General features: G+C 42.5%; 1 protein-coding gene across 3 annotated transcripts in view; it reads left to right on the top strand.

The window, feature by feature from the left end:
- HIVEP2 (HIVEP zinc finger 2) overlaps positions 1–23,521 on the top strand; it is a 126,908-nt gene that overhangs the window by 6,717 nt on the left and 96,670 nt on the right. For 2 of the 3 annotated variants that reach the window (XM_037390921.1, XM_037390920.1), the window contains exon 1: positions 11,620–11,763. The gene's annotated coding sequence lies outside the window, so the exon portion shown is untranslated. Of the gene's footprint in view, positions 1–11,619; positions 11,764–23,521 lie in introns of those variants that run through there. The other variant, XM_037390919.1, reaches the window with a different exon arrangement.

Here is a 23,521-nt window from a genome sequence, read left to right as displayed (position 1 = left end):
CTTATATATTTTCTGAATAGAAATGACTTATTGAGCTGGAGCCAGCGTGGGGAATTTTGGGACTCCTGCTGTTCTGCTTACAGTATTTTGCAGGGGAGTTTAAGGCTGTAGAATGACACCAACTGGATCCACAGAACAATCTGCTCCTGTTCCCGTGAACTCCAAATTATTTTCCTTCTCACATGCAAAGTTGTACCAAGAGCTGCATTTAAAAACCCATCTGTTGTCCATATTATATCAATAGAAAGAAAAATTTTAGACTTCTAAAATATTCTGATTACGTGTTCCATCCTGCTGTCATCTGTCTTTCAACTACATTTCTTGTAGTTGCACTTACTTCTAGCTGCTCAAATCTTTTTCCTCCCACCAACAGATGAAACTCTGAGTGCAAAAGTAGAAGCAGAATGCTACAAAAGGGTAGTGGAAAGAAATTACTGGTTTCAAATAAGATGCTTTTGGTAGTATAAAATAAATAAATTGATACAATGTTTTTTTTCTTATCAAATGTGGGAATAAGTAATAAATTAAAAGTTGTTTTGTCACATTTTTCATTATACAGATAGTATGTTTGAGGTATCATTAATGTCTATATGTGTTTTAATATAATCTGTGATGTGTAACAAAATACAGCAATTTTTCTTTTAACTTTTACAGCAAAATAAGGTAGTAATTCCAGTGCTGCTGGTTGTAATTCACCTGCTGCTGATCCCACTTTTCTGTGTTGCAGTGGCAGTAGCACAAGCATACTTCTTGGCAGATACACTGCTTTTCCACAGGGCAGCGAAGTTCATCTGTCTTGTTTATATTTTTTTTGGTTTGTTGTTACATTTTGGTGAAACAGCCAATAGTGACAGAACTGGAGAGACAATATTGTGTTGTTTCAGGTTTACAACCTTTTCTTTGCAACTGTAATGTCTACTCAGGGGTGTCCTGTGTGTGTGTATTTACATCTGTTACAGCATCCTGGCTTTTCTCCCACCATTTTCAAAGCAGTACCTTCTAATTGAGGGCTTCAGGATTATTCAAATACTGCACTGCGTCATGCCTGGAAAACTCCATGGGAGACACTCTGGCAATGGGAGCTTTGTAGCCTTTTCCCAGTGAGATACAGGTCACAAACTCAAACTTCTCGTCCCATGATGGTTGGATAGCTAGGCCACAGACCTCTGTTCATGGGAAATTCAGTGCTGACACCTGTCTGTTTTCTTATCAATCCTCTGTAAAGTTTCATGCTCAATATTAGAGCAGTGTCTGCTAGCAGCTGACCAGTTTTACTCATTTGTTCCCCAGTATGAAGAAAGCGAAAGCCTTCACCACGTGCGGTTAATGATCTGCTAAACAGCTCATTTTACCAGGATTTCAGTTGCCACTACCTAAACCCTTACTGCTTTCCCTTCAACAATTTAGTATTTCCAAAGATTCACTTGAATCTTGAAACCATCCCCTTGGAAACTGCAGGTCCCTGCTGTGGAAGCGTTTGGCTGGAGTTGATCCTTAACAGATTAGTGTGTGTGGCCCAAGAGGATCCCATTGATGTCTGTTCACAGATTCCCAATTTTACAGATGTTTCTTTCTGAGATTGGGTAATGGAGGTGATGACTCAGAGGGAAGTCCTGATATGGAAGGTTTCTCCTGATACAGAAAGATTTTGAGGACAGGATTTGGGCAAGGGGGTATCACACAGGGAATGACTGACAGATTTCAGACTTCAGCGAGGGAATAATTAGCACCTGAATTTAAAGGTTTGGGTCAGGGGGCAACACTGGTTTCCTTTGTCAGGACATTAAGGAGGAGTAGTTCAGTTTTAGACAAGCAGTTGGTAAGACTCCTGTTGTGACGCTGCTGGGATGTGGAAGACCTCGAGATAAAGTGTTGGTGGAAACAGTGGGTGAAAAGGACTTAAGGCAGACCACTAAGAGGAAGGTATAATGAATATACCTGTGGAGTTCTGGTACAGTAGTGTGTTGTCCACTATTTAACTGACACTTTCAAAGTCACAGACCTTTCTGTTACTGAATTTCAGTCTTGAACATTTTTGGGTAGAGAACTGTAAAGCAGTGAGTGTTTTCACAGCTCTTTCTGGGTGATGCATACTTCTGTGAAATAAACTGCATGTGCTCTCTATTGATTTGTCCCCTGAATGTAAAGGTTCAAAATTTAGAATTATGCACAGGTTACTATTTTTAAATGTGTAATGAGTACTGGGTTTAGGATGTGTAAGGAACAAACCCATGTCTGCAGTAGCAGATTTTTGTCGCAATAATACGAGACTCAGAGGAGACTATTTGGGAGTGCCCAGTGTGGAGGGACATGAAAGCAGGCAGGGGCCATGGGGGGGTGGGGGGTGGGGGCTGGGCACTCAGTCTGGAGCAGCTGTGCACTGGGCAGCGAAGCTCAACTCCAGAAACAGTTCTAGCGGGGATATCGCCCAGCTGGTGCTTTTATACATCTTGACTTACGGCACCAACATTCAAATTCAGGTCAAAGGTAGAAGAGTGGTAGGATGGAAGGTTAGTGAGGCAATGGTACATGTGTGTATTTGAGAACCTTCCCATCCCCTGGTTTTCTGCTTCAGTACTGCCCCCACGAGATGCCCTAGAAAATGCCTCAGATTTTTCCGTATGCAGCAGAAATCATGAACCCCAGCTTCCTGTAAGTGCCTGTCTTTTGGATGCAGTCCCTGCTGTGTTTGGGCTGCTGTATAAAAGGAGGCGAAGGACTGACCCTTGAACTGATAGCCAGGTCGTACTGGCTTGGTCACATCCTTGCTGCTACAGCGGCCCTCCTGACAGCAGGCCTGGCTTGTGAGGAGGTGGTTGGAGTGGTTCAAAAACACACAGGAGGTGAGCTATTGAGCAGTGTGCTGCAGTGCTCAAACTTGCTTTTTTTCCCACTTTTTATTCAGCCATACAGGTGCACCTGTAGTTGTGAACTTCAGGTTTCAGCACAGTTTTGCATCTCTGTACATTTATTTTACCTGCAGATCCTGTGTTGTCTTATGAGTCAACGTGGAAGATTTTTCCTTTAGTGTGGATGCTGGCAGTCTGTCTCTTGTCTGAGCACAAGCTGGAATCAGAAGGAGCTTCTTCCAACTGAGTAATTTTCAGATTGCTACCTCTTTGTTAAATGTCTGTAGAGAAGTTATTAGGGGAAGACAGACAGACACAGGCGTGACATTACACACAGCGTGTGATTGCAGGTTTTTTTTTTTACATAGGAAACAAGGCTACAAAAGAGATCTTGGGAGGAAGGCAGAGTTTATTCCTTTAAGAATACTTCCCGGATAGGAAGCTGTGTGAAAATGATAAAATGGTGGATTTGTGTGATATACATGATTTTTTATTATGGTGACTATTATTTTCCTTGTGGTAACATCTAAAGGTTTCAGTGAAGATGTAGGCCTCCTTGTCTTTAAGTCTTCAGACACATTGAACTTGCAGTGTAAGTATTTGATAGATAAAGATGAACAGAGGAAAAAAATGTTATCACAGGGGTCAAAAACAGAGGCAGATGTGAGATGTCCTTCATGGTCAGATATGAAATCTGTGGCAGCTAAGAGCTCAGCCTGTTTCTCAAGCCCTATGAGTTGATGGAACTCTCAGCACCATACATTGCTTAGCAGCACAGAAGTCAATCTTGCAACGCCATGTGAGCCTTTTAGCTCCATGTTAAACCTTCAGCAAACCTTTTTTCAGTGAAGCTTTTGACATACTTAAAAGTTTATTGCATGTATCTTTATGTTGTAATTCAAACCTAAATTTGTTTTGTTCTGGAGTTTAAAGGTCCCTTCTGATATAAAGCACATTGATTTTGGGAAAGATTTATGGAATAATGTCAGATGCTGCTATTTTAAAAAATGTTACTGCCTTGCAAAAGTGAATTTCTTGTTTCTTTGTCTAGTAACATATTGGGAGCACTTGAAAGGAAGTGTTGGAATAAGGAGATTTCTACCCTGGGGGGGTAGTATCCTGTGCTTTCGTTAGGTCATGTCAGGCCATTGTTTTGCTTTTCTTATCATAGAGATCTTGTGTCTTTATTCGTGCTCAGCTGTGGACCTGAGTTTCCTGGAAGAGTGAAATAATTAAGAATTAATACTATAAAATCATATGTTCTCTGTTTGTAGCTGTTTGTTTAGTCTAAGGCAGTTCTTACCTGTAGTTATATATAGTAATAGGTGGTGTAGATACATACCAGTAATGAGTAGTATCTAGTATCTGTGGTTCTCAGTGTAGCTGAAAAGAAATGCAGTTATTCTCTCTAAGTATGAGAATACATAGACTGAGAGATTCAAGGCCACCCATCAAATGGCTAGTAAAACTGGCATCTCTTGATCCCTGCAGGTTTTAACCCCTAATTGTCAGCTGCTGTTCTCAGTGGCTTTGTCTCTGCTAGAGGGTTACAGAGTGGCAGAGTATGGGAAAGGGCATATATGATTTATTACTTTAGGTGCAGCCACTGGGAAGGATGGTTAGGTACGCAGAGTGGTTTATCAGTAGAAGTCATTAAAGTAGGGTGATTAATGTAGTGCCAGAGAAGGGCACATGGTGTGTTGTGCTTGCTCTTAAAATCTGTGAACTGCTACACAAGGTCATGCAGCCTAAAGACAGTCCCGGTGAGAGGAGTCGTGGCAGGGAGAAGGACATTGCCAGCCTAAATTGAGAGCTTATATTACTGTGCAGTTGTGTCCTGTCATGGAGGAACACCTCCCTAATGACTTGCTGATGGAATGGTGAAAGCTACTTTGTCTTGCCTGGTAAATCTGGCTTGGTTCTGGTGTGACAGGGCTGAGATATATATTAATATAAGTGATGTGAGCAATAGCTTCCTGATCACAGCCTGGGATGCAAGTGCCTGCTTTGCAAATAAGCAGAATTTCTAGCACTGACAGTGAGATGCCTTTCCTCACTACTGTATTTATCGTTGAATAGAAGGAGGCATGAGAAGGTGAGGCTTGTGAAGTCTCATATGCATGGGACTCTTGCTTTGAAATGTGTTATTCTATTTCCTCCAAGTCTTCCTCAGGGGAACACTTAGTTTGGATTTCCTTTGTGTTTTACCATCGATTCTTCAGTTGTCACTATCTGCTTGTAGACTGTGGCCATAGTTTGAGTCTACTTTATTCTCTGTCAACCACTGCCACTCTGCTTGCAGGCTGCACTGTGATGTGTAGATTGTATGCCATGTAGAGAAGGCAGAAGTTTTGGTAGATGCTGGGAGCAGAGCAGAGGTGCCACGGGTAACCCCATAAAACATGATAGGTGCGCAGCAGCCAGCAGATCTGGCAGCCTGCCAGATTAGCATAGAAACCACCTCCTGCACAGACCTTGTTTTTCCAGCTAAGGACCGATATGCTCTCTTAAAAACAAAAATAAATAAATTGCACCGAGGGTATTCTAGTCCTTTCAGGGACAGCTCTGACTAAGAGAAAATGGAGAAAAAACCCCTGGCAGAGGGTTATACTGAGGCTGTCATCTTCACGTAAGTGGCAACACCAGAAAGAGATGAAGTTGCACAGCCATATGAATAAATGTGCAGAATCTGAAACTCGCACTTGTGGCTCATCTATCACGCACCATCCTTTTATAGTGTGAGATGAAATGTCCAGCACTAACTTTAAGCAGCCCTCAGCAGACATGCCATTGCCTTCTGTCCCAGTGCACAGCCGTAATCTCATCCTGAAAAGTAAGATTTTACCTTCCACTTACCCTTCTGGAGACAGCTTGTCAGAGCAACATGGTACTGCATACTTATCCTGCTTAATGGCAGCTAATTAAATTAATTTTTGAATATAGTACTAAGTCAATTTAATTCTGTCTTTCAGAGCCTGCAAAGATAGTTGTGACTCTCGGATGGGTTTCTGTCTCTGATTAGTTATCAGATCTCTTTGTGCTTTTTCAGACTCTCTGTCGTCTTCTGCGTGTCTCTCACCTGTACTTGCAGTGTTAGAGAACAGGGTGTTTTTCCCCAAGCTTTCATAGCCCCAGCATCTACTGTTGCCTTTCATAATATAGTCTGTTTAATGGCTTTTGTTCTCTGAAATGAAAGTGTCATTACTGTGGCTGGAATAGAAATAGAAATTACTGTGAAATACTCTTGGTGTTAGATCTTGATCTTGGAGGTTTTTTTCCAAAAGTGTTGATATTTGGAGGAACGGGTATTTGAGTGACCTTCTAACTCGGAGCTCAAACACCCGCCTCCGGATGACCATCCACATCACAGTCCAAGTGCAACAGCCTCCAGTAATGTTTACTGCCTGTCACCCTTGATATATTTTGTGATCGCTAACATTAATGAAAAAGAGGGGCAGAATTTAAAAGAAATAGTCAAAGAGAAAGGTCAAAGCAAATCCTACTGTAGAAAAGAACAATACGCTCGATTAATTAAGTAGTGCTGGTGGAGTGTATCATGCTAGAGAGAATCCAATGAGTATTTTTTTTTTTATTATTTTAAATACCATCTGAGCAGGTTATCAAAAAAAGTAAAAGAAAAAATACTGTTCTTCTGGGGATTTTCATGCATTATTTTTTGTACAGCTCTGTCATGTCCCTCATCCCTTCTGTGCAGCTTTGTGTCAGGGAGTGCCTCTGATCTGCTGTTTCTAATTCCCCTGATGCCATCGGATGGCACATCAGTGTGCATCACTGTGGAACCTCCTTCTGCAGTTTACCCCCTGTTTGCAGCTTCATTTTCTATCTCTTATTCTCTTCCCGCTTCCCCCCCTACTTGTTGATGTGTGTTCAGACATTGCAAGTGCAGAACTGAATTGCCATTGTCAGTGAAGTAATTCCCGGTTACTGAGAAACTGCTGCTCTTGCTCCTTCCAGAGTATATCTGGAGTGTATGGGGAGACGTGGTTTGAGAAGAAGCTTGTATCGTTGTCACGCACCATGATTGTTCTGTATGGAGAAGAGGTCTTCAATCTGCGTGGATGTCAGTCTGACATATTTTACAGGCGGTTGATTTATCCATCCATTTTTTGTGTTGCATGGTAAACCATACAAGTACTGTCATGTCTGTAATGGACCTTCTGATGTCAGAGAGAACTTAACATGGAGCTTCTGATGTCAGAGAGAACTAAATACCAGCTTTCTCACCTTTTTTGAAATAATGCTGAAATGCATCCGTAGATACCAGGAAAGTAAGACTTGAGACTATATTTTTTTTCTTAATTCCTGAAATTTGTTGACATGAAAGTTTTTTCAGATCATTAATTACATTTTTTCTTTTATTTTGAAATATGCTTTCTGAAAGGTTATTCACAGGTGTATTTTTTTGAAATCAGAATCTATAGTTTTTAAAAAATTCATAATAAAATATATGTATCTGGGGAGGTTTTGAGGCTTGATATTTAGACCTGATTTTAGTAAACAATTCAATGCATGTATGTAATCAATCTAAGCATTTGGTTTAGACACTCTGTCTGTTATAAGTCATTATTCATTTTTCAAATGAGCAAATAGTATTTACTGAAGGTGGAGAAAGAATTGCCAAAACCCTGACAAGTCCTAGAGCACAGAAGTGGTTTTATAGGCACTTTCTAAATACCCACATTTTAAGGCCTCTTCAGTTCTCTTCGTGTGAATTTGCTGTGTGCATTAATATGAATATTTATAATGCAAAAGCTTGCATATTTGCTTCTTCAGTGCTGTACTTTGTTGTAAGGAAGGAGTTCTTTGGGGTGAGGGAGTAACTTATCTATAGTTCAGTATGTATAAATACAGCTTTAATATTGTCTTAAGACTGATAGACTCAGTTTTGGGAAGTGAGGGCACACTTACCTGCATGTAAGTTAGCAGCAAAAATTATGTTTCGGCTTCCACTGATTTTTCTAACTACGCCTAATGTTTACATTTCCTTAAGATACTGCTTGTGAAAATAAAGGTCTTAATTGATGGCACCGGAGATTACCACTGTCTAGCCATAGAAAATAAACAGTTTGGACAAGAACTGTATATATTTTCTTACCATTATCTCTTTCTGTAGAGACTATATTGATTTGTATGTTTAGTTCCCAATCTTTCTTCCACCAAGATTTTAAGTGCTGCGTCCCTAGTGTATTCCTGTCAGCGCTAGCTATTTCCATAATTGCTAGAACCATGTACTTAAACAGCTCCCATATAATTTCCATTTTCAGATTTCACAGCGGCTTCCATGCTTCTGCTTCACCTGAAAAGACTTTGCCTTTGCTTTAAAGAAGCTTTTTTAGGACTTGCAATTTCTAAGTGTATTTTTGGGACTTTGGTGCTTGTTTCTCAGTGAAGGAAAGGCACTAGGAAGTCTCTGCCAGAAAGATCTTTGTGAAAGATCTTGAAACTTGTCAGGTTCACAAGTAGTTCAGTTGACTCTTAACAGCTTTTCTTTAGTCCCTCCTGCTCTGCCAGAAGTGGTTTGTTTAGAGCAGTTTTGTCTTTCTCCTACATGGTCTCAGAGATCCCTCTATCTCAACTGTGAGCGGAGAGGCAATAAGCTCAGAAAATGGGGCATGACTTGTGGCCTTGAAAATCTGAACCATGGCTTTGACCTGGCCAAAGAAAAGGAGCAAGGCTCAGCGAAGGGATCTGAGCAAAAGGGAATCAAATGGAGAACTACAAACGCATTTCCTACAGGACACTGAACAGCAGGAAGCCAACGGTAGCCGGTGACAGCTACCATCCTAAATTAGGTTTGAACTGATTCAGTGGACATGAAACACTGTGTTTCACTTGGTTCCATGTGTTGCTATACATTTCTGTTCACAGTGGGGCTACTTTGTAGTCATTCATTTCCATTCAGGTGGTGATTTTGGACTTCTCTTTCAGAGTATTGTCCGAGAGTACCCTTAACAGGCAGCAAAATAACAGAAAGGAAAAATGTTTAAATAAATTATTCACCTGAAAAGTTCTGGTAGTTTTCCAAAAGGTAAATGAAGTGATGCAAGGTAAATGATTAGGTGCAGTCATTAGGAACAGATTGATCAAATGACTCCAAATAAATCTGCAAGCAGAAAAAGAATGAGTTGCATGTCATACTGTATTTTCCTGTTGAAGACATCTGGCCATGTTTAGCAACATCCTTTAGTAGGGAGGATGATTTCTCTGGGAGGGAGAATTCTTTTTAAGCCTTCAGTGGGTTGAGAACGAACTGTTTTTGTAGGTAAACAGTTATTAGGAAGTAGAATTTAAGCAGTTCAATAGAATGGATTTATCTAACACTCAGGAAAATGGCTGTTTTAGGGAAAGCCCTTTATAACATCAAGCCTGGATGTGAAGTGTTAGGTGTATGCTCCTTAAAAATTCTAAGTCTACTTTGTAAGTTAAAGCTGTCTATCAAATCTAGATAATGCTCTCTTGTTCTTTTGTGCCTATGTGTATCTGGGAATGCAGATACCTGGTCATGTTTTGGCATTTCTGAAAATTAGTTGCCCTCTGGTAGGGCTCCCCAGGCAGGTGGGTGGTTTTCACACATTCATGCTCTGAAGCCCATGTTTCTGAGGTCAGAAGCGCTGCCAGTTTTGCAGTGTTTCAGCTGTACCGTGAGTGCCTGCAGCAGCCAGTTCAGCTGACGCTGTGTCCCCAGCCCATCCAGCCGTGCAGCCCTGCCAGTGTGCATTTGCTTGGTCCTCCCTGTGTCAGCCAACATGTGCACCTGCTTACCAGTACCCCAAGCTGGATTCACGTGTGTCAGACCTCCATGAGTTTCCCAGTGAGCCCTCTGTTCCTTGAGCAGAGGTGGCTGTGAGTGAAAGGGAAGGAGCCACAGCTGGTGTTACAGAGTGGAGGCCGGTGAATGAATGAGATGGTGCCTCAGCCAGCTACTCCGCAGCTGGGCAGCGTAGGAACCCCCCAGCGCAGAGCTAGAGGAGCTGCCTGCCTGCCTGCCAGCCAGGAGGGACGGAGCTCTCCCCGATGAAGGGGAGCGCTGCTGAAATCCCAGCAGTGGGGCACGGCAGAAGATCGTGCCTTCCGCCAGCCGGGACTGCCTCTGGGCACTGTTAGCAGTCAGTTCTCGGCCCTTGCTCACTGCTGCTGGATCCCATGCTGTGACTCAGCAGCTCACCTCAGTGCCTGACATTTAAGTATGTGTATACTGAAATATATATGTCCACTGCTCTGTACTGATTCTGTTCACCAACTCGTATTTATACTGTTTCAGAGCAGGCAAACATTAAATAATACATATTAGCATCATACCTATGGCAAGCGCACTCTACTAATAATATTTTTTTTGGGTTTGGACCATGGAGTATGTTCTTGGTAACTTAATCTTTACATGGTTTTATGCTTGTTATTGAAGACCAAATACAGAGTATAGGAGACACTGACTTGCTTAGGTAGCAGCAAATGAAAGATGTACATGGTGCTAGTGAGCTGTGTGATGTTGTGGCTGGCCAGTGAATAAAGGCAAGAGCCAAGCCTCTTTGGAGGTGTGAAGAGTCAAAGAAACATTAGAGTAACTTAAAAAATGTAAACTATGGCTAAAATCTAAGCCCATGATTTCTTTAAAATTCTTTGTTATTTACTAAACTTCGCTCGTGAAAACCTCTTACCCTAGGATGAGATGCAGCTTGTAGAGGGGGAAGAGCAGCTTCTGTTTGAGGAGACTTGATTTAAAAAGATATGAGCCCTGCTTTATCTCTGATGTGACTTCTTATCACTCTGTGTGTGTGTGTGGCTGTATTTCTGTGTGTCCCATAAGTTATATTATCCACATTTTCAAAATGAAGAGAACCCAATTAATCCGCTTTTTGTATCAATAACTGTGTTTTATAGCTTTATCCACATCCTCATGCATCGTAGGATGAGTCAAAACAATTAACAATCAAAAGTTTCTTAATTCTTGTTTCAAACATTTATTTATGGGGATACACAGTCCAGGCAAGTTTTCTTTATTTAATGCTGTAGACTTTTATGTTGCCTGAACCAACATTTGTTTCAATCAGTTGTGATTTTACCATTAGTTTTAGTAAGAAAAAGCTTTTTCATCTCTTAAATTGGAAAATGTATGTGTTTGCTGCCATGAGTGCTGCTAGTAAAAGCTCATTTTCCATATCTGCATTGGTTACCTACAATACATAAAAAAAATATTTTAAACCAGACTCACCCATCAAGTAATTTGAAATGATCAAATGGTTATAAATAAGGTAATTGTTGTCACCAATAGGAAAGAAATGCTTTCTTAAGACTGCTTCATCTCAAGAGAATAGTTCATGAGGGAGCTCCAGTGTTGTGTCTTCTTCTAAACCAGCGATTTTCTGTCTTAAGAACGAAAAAAAGAGATAAAGGTAGAGCCAAACTGGCAGTGCACTGGTGAGAGCAATTATGTGCTTGTCAGGGACCTGACAATGGGGAATCTGAAATTCCGTATCTGTCCACTCTACATTTACAGCTTCTGTTTTCATTGCTTTGCTAGCATGCCTGAAATCTGGTCTGGAGCAGTGGGCCAAAGCAGTTTGGCTACAGCAGCACACTGTTGCTTGCCATTGTGAACAGCAAAAAAAACAAACCCCCAAACCAAACAAGCAGAAAACCCATCACAAGTGTTTTCTGTAAGCTTGGGAAGAGCACAGACACTGTTAATGCAGAAGAGGAACATGTGTAAACACACAAAATGGATTAGCAGAGCTTGATGTAAATCTCTGAATATGATGAACTTACTATCTGGATTTGTTATGTTTTCAGGTGGGACTCTCTTCTGATATGTGACCTACAGCAAGCTACTTTGAATCATACGATGACAATGTTATCACTGCCACATCTCTGGGAACCAGTTATTCATAAGGATACGGTATGTGAATGTCTGCATCTTACATTAGCCATTGCTTGTTGGAACAACGCAGAAACAATAACATGAAGGTGCTAAAAGTCATTGAAGTAAATGTTGAGCCACATGTACAATCAATTACACGGAGCCGTTCCAGCAGATGTTTATCTGCTAGGCCTGGTCTGTATGCAGAATAGTGAACTGTTTTAACTTGAAAATGTATTTATTTACAGATGCTGGTAGAAACGTTCTACCACTGTTTTCTTTGGATGAAGTTATACTGGTACAGTGATGATATGTAGATGTACAGACTTACTATTTTCTTCCTCAAGCGGGAAGGGTGGTAGCAGTAGCGTGAAGGTTTCTGTATTGCTGCACTTAAAGCAGTACTATTTTTGCATTTAGGAAAGGTCTTTAATTGCTTTTCTCCTTCATTCCATTTTCAATTTCTGGTCAATCTAAATTAGATTAATTTCACACACCAGTGAATCCCTAAAGAAGTGTAAATTAACTCCATTTTACCAAACTCAGCCAGATGATGGCAGTTATTCCCTTGATGTTTAGCTTTACATCACCCAACATCTTTGACCAAGATTTCTGTAGGAATTAAATCCATATATAGACCCTTTTTTCCTCACCCTGTATAAGGAATTGGAGACTGAGATGCACATCTAGTGAGGGGAGGCTATTTAATTTATGGCCTACGAGGCCAAAAATGTAAGGTCACTGATAGCTGGCAGGTTTTTCTTTTCTACTGTTGTGGCTTGGAATTGTTAAACACACACTCAGGTCCTGTAAAACCATGAGCAAACTGGTTTTATGAGAGTAGTTACATCATTGTTTTATGTTCTGAAACAGTTCATAGCACACCACATAACCGTTAGCATGGAGCATCTTCATCTGATTTATGGCCCCGATGCAACACCCGCTGAAGCTGGTGGAAAAACATTTCTTCATGCTTATGGGAGTTGAATTGCATTGCATGTAACACCTGAGACTTTTGTTTAAGTACTGTTCCCTGCATGGAATTATTTTTACTGATTAGCTGCTTTTTAGAGATTAAGTATTAAAGATACAAGCATAAAACAGAATTACAAGGAAATGGATTGCCAAAATAACCTGAGAGAGGGCTCAATTACTGAAAATGCTTGTCTAGCTTCAAAAGCTATGAAGTGATGACGAGAGATGACTGTTTGCTCTGAAAGTATATATCTGGATTTAATGTGCTGTATTTTTGTACATAAATTAGAAGACGATGTCAGAAATGTGAATGATTTGCTGCTACATCAGTGCTGTGAGAGAGGGAAAGCAAGATAGCTCTTACAGGGAGCAGGGAGAGAAAGGTCATGCTTCATCCATCAATTTAGTGTGTTTTGGGAGAGCAGTTCACAACTCAGGTAACTTGTGTGCTCAGGTGAAGAGGTTTCCAAATCTGGCTGGATTCTGGGTCAGTTTGAAGAGAATCTCCTGGAGGCGAAATCTCCCACTGAAGTGAGAGAGTGTTGGTCCTGCATGTGCTGGCAGGGCTTCTAGCACACCTGTGTAGCCACTCTCAGTAATCCCTGCTGGCTGAATGCCATTAACACGACCCTTTGCAGACTTTTACTTTGCGCTTGTTCAGGTGTCTCCTCTGTCATCTATACTGAGGCACCTAAATTCTCCTTTCCGGAGGGATATAGGAATAGTAATCTCTGTTGCTGTTGTTTCTTCTGAGTTGATTAGTTTTTAAACATTCAGAATTGTTTGTTTATCTGTGTTTTTGTAAATAAGTTGTTTTGGTGTGTGTGGGAGCATTGGTAGTGGGAAGCTGGTTTGAAGAAGATTGGGTTTACGTTCTGCAGGGGCAGGGGTCTGGGAAGGACCCAGCAGGCCAGCTGGTCTGCTTTCCTGCCATCACAGGTATCTTGTCATGCAAAGCACAAATGCGTCTCGGTTGACATTTTTGCTTTGGTGAAATGCAGCCTATTGCTGGTGGAGGGGACCTCTTAGAGAGCTGAGGGTGGGTGGCGGGGAGAGGTGATTGTCGGAGTGGTGACTGTTTGCAGATCTCTGTGTTCCCTGGGCACAAGGAGCAAGCAGCCAACTCTCTGCCATGCTTTTAATGAGCTGTAGGGCAAGGGATGCTGTGTCTCACACCTCGTGAGGCTTCTTCTGTTATGCAGTAATAACCTTCACAGATTTGCCATCTACCCAAATCAAAATGAAATTTCCTTTGACTGGTGAATGCAGGAGTCAGAAGGAAGTGAAGGTTTTTGCGTTTATTTTTCGCGTTTATTTTTCCTTTTGGGTGTTACTTTATAGCATATAGTATTGCAAACATTTCAGGAAACTAATCTGTGGGAGCGCAGCTCATAAAAGATTGGCCTGCCACAGGATAAGGCTCTGCTTATTACAAAAGAGCTTCTGAGACTGTCACAGCTGAAAAGATTACACACTTCCACAGGAAATTAAATTTGGTGTAATATAGTGAAAGAATGACAAAATGGAAAGGGCATTTGTAACATTTGTTTGTGATTATTAAGTGGTAGAAAAATGAAAAGTTGAAATCCAGTAGTAACTTAGATATGGATACAAAATTGCCAATATTTTAAAAAATATGTGGCCCTCCCCTTTGCTCTCTCTTGGTGGTGTTAGGTCAATGTGGAAAATCATTAACATCTTGTAAAATTATGTCAACTTTGGGGCATGTTAGGTTATAAAGTATTTAAAACATGTTTCAGAGCAGTCCTGTGGCGTCCAGTTAGGTTACGTTCTCCAGCAGAAGATGCATATGTGGCACCAGACTGGGAATGAGAGGCATGAGCTTCCTTCTTTGCTTCATCCTTCTCCAACCTGCCTGTGCCCCTTGCAGAGTCGCAGGGTGATGCTCAGTGGCGGGTGACGGTCCCAGCTCCATCCCAGCTGCAGGCTGGATGCTGGTGTCACAGGTGCTGTCAGGCTCCAGACCCACTGGGGTCTGTTCAGGTGACACAGGTGCTGAAGAGATCTGTTGGTACCAAGGTCCTTGCTGCTCACCCAGGGTGCAGGCAGGTGACATGTCCCCTCTTCCTCTTCTCCTTGGGGTCAGCATAGGTGCCACACTGAGATGGGCTCTCTCCTGGCCAGGCGCTTCACAGCAAAACATAGATTTTCTTTCAAAGGAGACAGTAATAACTTGCAACATTTTAATTATTTTTCCTATAAGATCTGGTTACCTGCAATTGGAAAGAATAAGCAGGACTCTGGCAGAATTAACTTTATTAACCGTCATAAATCCTTTCCTTTTTGACTTTAATCAGTCCCTGGAGTCCTTTTAATGCTCTTGACATTGCACTGGCCTTTCATCACAGCACAATATACATTTTCCTGTAACTAGAAAACTGATGGCTTAGAGCCCTACGTAAACCCGAGGTAATGGACGCAGCGTTGGGGACACCCGACTGTCCGATGCTTGCTGCTGGTGAAGGCAGGAGAGGGAGCGTATTCCACCAGCACGGCTCTTCCCTTGATGGGAGAGCAGGAGAGGGGACCTGAAGGCACAGGTGCTCACGTGGTCTAACACCCAGGAACAGGGGACCAGCCGCTTTGCTGTGGCCCAGGCAGACAGAGAGACTGGTGCATTTGTGTCTTCTGCTCGGGGACCACGGGGGCCAAACCTTGCCTCAAAAAGCCCCTCTATGAGCAGCCCCCAGCCTGTGTCCCCGAGCAGTGAGCTGCTGGAGCTCACTAGCAGCTGGAGGGCTGACCCAGTGGCCGGGAGCTGCTGGCCAGGAGGATGTCACTGGTGGCACAGCAACCAGGCAAACCTGCTCGGTCAGAGGCGCTGGGTGAATGGATCTTTTCTGTGCTGGGGAAGACGCTAAAAGGAAGGAGTGTTACCAGGTGGTCGAGGGACAGGCACCTAAGCAACAAATGCTGCCTTCATAAAATAACTCCCTGGGTTATTGCCTTTCTGTCCAGCCCGTGCACAAAATCCCCTGGAAAGCGAGAGGGGAATTCCCTGGTCGGTAGTCTGTCTGCGTCTCTGCTGTCCACGAATTCATGGGATGGAGAAGGCATCCCAAGAATCTGCCCCCATGTGCAGGGAAGCTAAATTCCCTCTTGTTTTTCTGTATACCCAAGTCAGCAAGTTTCTTCAGCAAATGCTTTACTTTTAAGCTTAATACTATGCAAATATTTAGCTTTGGACAAAAAAACCTCAGGCTGGCTTCAGACCATGGACTGGCTTCCAGCTGTTTCTGCAGGTACAGATCCAATATTTATGTACACAAATGGTTATTTATTTTTTTTTTTTTTTATTATGGTAATCTTTTTATAATGAACTTGGATATTTGTGTACCCTGGTTTTGCTTTGAACGTAAAAATCTATGTATTTGCAATGTGTATATAGCCATTTTCAGAAGCTCTGGCAAAAAGCGCAGACCTGCTGAAGAGAATCACTGTAGGCTGAATCTTTAGATGCCACAGAGTTGTACTGACTAATTTTTTCTCTAACTGAAGTGCCCAAAGCTGTGCTCGCCATTGAAAGCCCACCAGCCTAGGTTATGAAAAAAAGGTGTGGAAAGATCTGGTGACTGCTGCAGGAGCTTTACACTGTGATTTGGTTGTCCAGACAAACGGGAACACATTAATATTCAGGAGTGTCAAGAATGTCAGCAATAAATATGTTAACTACGTTTCAAAAATCTGCTTAAGCTCTACCTGGATATGTAATACTTTGCTGTATCCACATATATTTCATATATGTATGCTTTCTCCAGCCCATATCTCAGCTGCTGCATGCCTGCAAACAGCCCCTTATTAAAAAGGGAAAGTCCGTAGTCTTTGGACCTTCTATAATGTGCTCAGCGTGTGAGCTATTGACTTCACAAAGACAAGAATAACTATGTCAAATGTGTTTCATTTGCATGTGGCAAGACAGAAAAAGCAAACTATGTGAAGATGAGCAGACAAGAAAGACACCGAATGCCTTAAATACTAAGGGAGTTAATGCTATGCAGTGATTTTGCTTCTGTTATAGGAAGTGTAAGAACAGTATGCTTCCTGGCGTACATCACCATCTAAACTGCAAAGGTTTCAGTTCCATGGCAACATGAAGAGCCCGACTGTGCTGAAGGTGTATGTATTAATGCATTCAGAGTGAGGGGCTGGGAGTGAGCTGAGGAAAAATAAAACATGCTGAATGTTTCCTGTTTGTTTTTTATTTGTATGTGAAGTAAAGCCCTTGTTCTTAGAAAATCTGTACTGACATGGATACAGCTGCCACACACACCCCCCCCAATTATTTTTTTGCTTGTGTTTTTCTCAGGCAAAGAGCAAATAAAGAGGCTGTTTTGTTGGGGGGGCTGGGGTGTGTGTGTTGTTGTTTTTGTTTTCTTTTCTTTAATAAGACTGTAAGTGCAGCAGCACTTGAATGTTGCAAGAAAATGCTATGAATTCTGGAAACTGTTACATATCCCTCAAGTGAAAGACTTTGGTGTGTGTGGGTATTTTTTCCAAGATGTAGTGCTTTACAGAGCAGAATGAAGCAGTGTTTATTATTATTATTATTATTATTATTATCCTTGATTTTTTTTGGTCTGCCCTCTTTCTGCCTTTCTCTGCATCCACCTCCAGTTTCCCCCACCTCCCCTGACTGAGGAGCAGGAAATAAGACTGAGCTGTTTCCTGACATCCAAAGAAATATAAAAGTATGAGGAAATGGTGTATTTTGTTTTGCCAGCCGACTCGGATTTGCAGACCTGCACTAGGAAGGTACCTGCTCCCAGACAGGGTCAAGAGTCACCCTCCGGAGCAACTGGGCAATTGGCCAGGGAATAACCAAGAGCTGATCATTACGTGAATTTTGTTCGATCCACTCAGTTGGCTGCGTGAATGTCAGACGGGCGATTGTGACAAATCTATTTTGCTCAGTCTAAAGAACTACCTAAGGCTGGTCCTGCCAGCTGTGCTGATGGATGGATGAATTGCAGATTTTCAAAGTTTAATGTCAGACTGGGCAGTGGGGGAACCTCCGGATGTTGGTATTTCTGAGGCTTAACAGCAGTGCTAATCTGGCATGGTAAAGCTGGCAGAAACTGGCAAGTTAAACTGGATTTACAGCTGCTTTACATTGCTAAAACAGGCAAAGCAGCCACAATGTATCAGTGGATCTGGCCTATAGATTTCAGCGAGGTGTCTCTGTTTTACTGGGGAGAGACTATAGCTCTGCAGTTGGAAGTTGGTCAACCTCTCTCCTCTTGCTGTGCCAGGAGGAATAAAATTTGTGTCTGTCTTATCTGTATCCTTTTCTTTCCCCCCCTTTTTTAGTCAAAAAGACTAGCAACAGGAATTTTTTTAATTATTATTATTATTTTTTTTCAAGAAAAGGCTTGCTTTCATTGAAGTGGGAACCTTGTCTCTGAGATTCTACTTGGGGGAAACCTGTCCCTGTTCAGGAGACCAGTGCAACATGGGTAAACTTTTTCTAAGGGAATAAATAGAATTGAAATGATTAAATGACCCTGTCTTGGCATTCTGCAAAGGAGGGGATTTCACCCTTGAGGCAGCAGAACTGCAAAGTAAGAAGGCGTTGTTTTTAAACAGCCACTTTCTGAGGGAGAGCAGCAGTGGTAAACCTGAGCCACTTGCTAATGCTGCATTTGACACTCCCAAATCTGTTGTTGTTGTGACTTCTAGTGTTTGCACAGCCCCCCAAAAAAACCCAAACCACCCCCCCCCACCCCCCCCACCCCCCAGGATGTGGCTTATTAAATACCAGCATGTGCTTTCCAGATTATGTGTCACCTTCATTTTCCGGACTTTTGACAAAGGGACTGTGCATACAACTCTGAATGAAGAGGAGGAATCACTCCAGCCAACCACGTAGTAAGGGAGGTGAAGGATTCCTGTGTAGGTGTCCCGACCTGGCATAACCCTCCAAACAGGCTAACTGCTAACCCCGTGGAGTGCCTCATTCAGCTTGGCAGGAAGGATGAAGAGAAAGCACCAAGAGGAACATAAAAGGAATAAGCAAAGGAGGAAAGAAATCAAGGACAGGAAGAGTGAGGAAACAGAGCAAAGGCAGAAGGGTGAATAGAGAAACAACAGGGGGCTGGGAAGAGCGCAACACAGGAAAGAGATGATGCTCTGGTGCCTATGAGGGAAAAGTTGTTTTTCAGATGTAATGTAGACCAAAAAAATTCCCCGAGGAGCAAGAAAATTAAAATACATGAAGTGGGAGAGCTTATCAGAGTGATGAGGGTGGAGAATTCAGTGACATGAGTAGAAAAAATACAGAAAACACATGGATTAATTTCAGGTTAATTTCATGCACTGGTCCATCCAATTTTAAATAGTAGCTGCTAAGTTTGTAGCATGAAGAGCTTGTGACAGGTTGTGGGGAGCAGTGGGGCTACATCAGGAAGCTGCTGTAGGCACTGGTGTGGGTGGTTGGAGGTAGTTCTCTTCTGTGCACCTTGGGTGGAAGCCTAAAGCCAGTATGAGTATCCCTGAGAAAAGTTACCCATCCTGCATTTGAAGACTGGCAGTCAGAAAAACATGTCCAGTTCTCTCTGAAGGTATCTGAGGATGGGCTGTTGCCACACAGGCAAGGATACTGGCTCCCTCTAGATACTTCTTCTTCCACTTGTTCAAGCTATCTAGGCTACCAGAAATAAACAGCTGAATAGAAATTCTAGTTCTGGCTGTGAAAAGAAGCTTTTGAATGAATTCTACATCAAATAATGAATGTCTTCTTTCCTCCTCCTCTCCACCTACCTTGTTCCTAAACATTAACATTTTGTGTCACTTGAGCTAAGTTCAGTGTCAGACTCACCAGATCCTGCTGAAAAATACACCCCTCTTTTGTGGCAAGCTGGAGATGATGAGAGGCTTGTGGTGTTTTTCCTTCTCAATCTCTGCTCTGCTGGGAGAAGCAGCTAAGACTGTGTGAAGCTGTCTCCTTCCCACTCTCCTAAACTTTTCTCCTAAAAATGCTTCTTCCTCAGCAGCTTTGCTGCTTCTCTGAAGGCGGCATGGCTTGGCCCACTTAGTGCCATCATTTGCCAGGGGATGTTTTCTCAGATTGTGGAGACTTTCATCATGATATGAGGCTGAAGAAGATTGCTGTGGAATAAGTCATGGGTGCTGCTAGATGTGCCATTTGAAAGTGATCACTTAAGCATGAAAGAAAAGGATCAAGAATTATGAGATTTAAACCTTAACCAAAGCCCCAAACCTCTAAATAATTTCTGCCATTTCTGCTTCCTGTTTTCTAAACACTTGGGCTGTACTTGCATTGTGCTTTTAAAATTTCCTCCAGAACTGCAAAGGTGAAAAATACCTTTTCTCTGCAATAAGTTCTCTTGTGGGCAGTGGTACCAGTATGTGTTCTCCCGTGGCCCTTTACCCCCCCCAGCGCTTCTCACCCACCTCCCTTAGATCGCTGCCAGCCGGCGGGAGGCTGCAGGCTTCCCAGCGGGCTGAGGCTGCGCAGCCCTGATCGCCACCGAGGTGGCCGTGCAACACCCAAAGGCTCAGCTCAGGGCATCAGTCTGGCTTTTGTCCTCAGAGCCAGCTACCAATTTTCTTGAGACTTGTGAGAATGTAATTACTGAAATTTAGTGAAATTTGTTGTCTAGGAGAGAAGATACGAATGTCTGCAGAGGTGGAGAAATGTGGCGTTCAAAGAGTGTGTTGTACAAGAAGGGGAATGGTTCTTACTGGACAGTCTTGTCTGAAATACTATGCAGCGTGTGGTAGTAATTACGATAAAGACGAATGCTTTCATGGTGAAAGCATGGGGACCTGAGCTTACCTGGAGACCTTAATATTTTTTCCTACTACAGAGAAAGGAAGTGGTGAAGAGGCACAACAAGGAAATACTGGTGAAAACAGACTTTTCAACAGTGAGCACAGCCTTACTGCCTTCGGTGGAGTGAGTAGGGACATTCCTGTATCGCAGAGTAGTTATGCAGAGATGTGCTGATACTTGCACATTTTCATCAGTGCTGAAGAACAGAAGCAAAAAATAGGATGTGGCTTTGGGGTGCTGTAATACAAGGCTGAATCACCTGAAATCAAAGCCAGTTCGAGGTGGAAATGCAATGGCTGATGTTTGTGTAACCTCAAATCTCCTAACCTGTACCTGAATTTACCTCTCACATGTTAGAGAAAAAGCACCCTTTCCACAGATGCTGTGTGAGCAGGGCAGCCATTTCTCCCCAACAGGAAGAAGTTTTTTTCCCTTCCCTCACCTTGTTGTCCAGTCCAGCAGTTAGGAATCAGATTTAACCCTCAGTGTTTATTTCGGGCCCTGTGAGTCTTTAATTCTTTCCCAGTGGCAAAACAGTTATTTCTGATAGACACACTAGTTGTTTGTTAATTTGTTTATAATCAGTTTTCCAAGAGGTTGCTTTGGTGTGGGAGGGACTGAATTCTTTGGGTGCAAATGGTTGCTGCTGACTCTCTTCTTAGTCATTAAGAGATGTTTTTCACATTAAGGCGCCTTTACTTTTAAGGGAAAATGTCAAGCATTTTCTGATAACAGACATACAAAATGTGTGGTTGCCTAAACAGAAGCCATTCGATGAGCTACAGCATATGAGGGCAGGAATGACCAAGACCAGCCAGAGCCTTCACCAGCCTCCCCAGGGAGAAGCCAAACAGCCCCCCATCCCCTCTGGTTGCTCTGCTGCTGCAGCCTCCTGCACAGCCCCCAGGACCTGGGACCCCACAGATGCTGTTTCCAGCTACCGACCTACATCCCTGCCAATATGCCTCCACACTAAAAGGTGTCACTGTTCTTTTCCAAAAAGAACATGTCTCTTTTTTTTTTTTTTTCTTTCAGTTCCCTTGCCAGCTTTTTGTATTTTCCAGCTGCAGCTCTTTTAAGGCTCCCTGCCTCTGCAGATCTTGCCTTTTGTATAGGTTATTTTGGGAAACTGGGGAACCAGGAGGTGGAATGAAATTTAGGGGAGTTAACTGCAGTAGAAGTAGAAAGCTCTTTCCCTTGGTGTGCTCTTTCTTCTCTCTCTTCTCGTGACCTCTGTGGTCTGACCCCCATCGCATCGCTCGTTCCAGGGCAAGCCATAGCCAACGGTCTTTGTGCCCAGCGAACGACTTCTTCCCGTGCAGAGGCATGCCGCTTTGCAAGCTGTGCTTGCTGCTTTCTCCCTGCAGCGGCCGTCGTTTCTTTTCTGCTTTTCTGGGTCAGCCAGTTGGCCAAAAAGTGGTAGGTGGTCGAGCAGAGTTTTGAGCGCTGTGAAATACTGGTAGTGCTTGGGACGTTGTGTGCCTTAGGGTAGATTGTGTGCAGAGAAGAATGTGTTCCCTCCGTTATTTCCTCAGTGGGGCAGCTCCGTCAAGGTGGTTGGCTTATTCTTGAAATGTGGGCATGTTTTTACGTTGGAAGTGTTACATGCTGATTGCCAAACTTTGCAAGAAAATACAAATTTTTTGGAAGACTGGGGATTAGTGACTGAAAGCTGATCTGGCAAGGGGGGACTGGGAGTCCACCTGTGGGCTCTGGGGCATGGGGCAGGCAGTGGTGAGCTTGGACCCCCAGACTGTCTGAGCTCTTCTGCATGGGGGTGATCACTTCACATCTTTGGTTTTGAATGCAAAAATGCAAGGAGAAATCTTCTGTGAAGAAGCACCCAAGGACTTTCTTTTTTCTGTGTAGGTTTTCTAAAATCACTAGCGCGTAGAAAGACATTGATGACACAGTAGGTCAGGCTGCCCTTTTGGTAACCGAGACAGTATTCAGATAATTGAGATGCCTGTGATTGCCCATGAAAATTTGCTGATGTTTACACTGCTGTCAGGTATTGAAGTCACACCATAATATTTATTGTGGGATCTTACAATGGATTTTAAAATAGGTCGATACCATAGCACAAAGTGGGAATTTTCCTTTTTTTCCTGAAGTTATGACAACGCCTAAATAGCAGTATAGCGCAGTAAATGTTAAACATTAAAAGCTGGGTTTGTGTGTACTGATAGGAGTAGACTGGGAGAGTAGGAAAGTATTTTGAGTTTTGTTGGTAAAGCTGATAGGAATATGGTAGAAATCAAAACAGGGGATGATTGTAGACTCAAAGCAGTAACTTGCCAGCTTTGAAGGATGGGTTTGGGTCAGCAACATACAAGAAGTGTTAATGAGGAGGACTTTAACCCTAAATTAAAAAAAAAAAAAAAGAAAGAAAAAAAAAAAAAGAGGATGATTTTACACAAGCTGCACAACTGTCAGCCAAATACAGGGAGAATGAAATCAACGGAACATGAAGTACTCTCTTAAAACCCATCCAAATGGAGGGTTTTTACTACCGTGCTATGGCAGGGATCAATTAAACTGTGCAGAATGGTTATGCAAAATGTTCGCTGTAGGGAAATTGCCATTTTCCGTAGATTCTAGGAAGGAGTGCTGGCACACTGCCGGCGGTGATTTATTTTCACCCAGCCCTGGTGCTTGTGGCTGGCACTCAATGAAATCTTCCAGGGCAAATTATTTATTTAATTAGGAATGGCCACAGTTGCACCGAGAGACTGGCAGCTCATCAGCAGGAGGTCTGTTAGAGATTAAGTCTTAACTTTGTACAGTTAGGCTGCTTATATATACTATAAATAATTAAAATCGTAAATAAGTGTATGTTGGCATTTTTGTTTAAGCTTATTAACAACAGTTCACAGTATTGAATGTGCTGTATGTACTGCCATGCATTATAGTCCTCTAATTTCTTGATTAACTAACCCAGAGGCTTGTGCAGCAAGCTGAAACATCAGATTGTTGCTAACTGAACTTTTGAACTTTTCATAAAGGAAG

The sequence above is a fragment of the Falco rusticolus genome, chromosome 6, assembly GCF_015220075.1.
Source record: "Falco rusticolus isolate bFalRus1 chromosome 6, bFalRus1.pri, whole genome shotgun sequence".
NCBI classification, from domain to species: Eukaryota; Metazoa; Chordata; class Aves; order Falconiformes; family Falconidae; genus Falco; species Falco rusticolus.
Note: the sequence above shows the minus strand (reverse complement) of the source record. Positions and strands in the feature narration are given on the sequence as shown.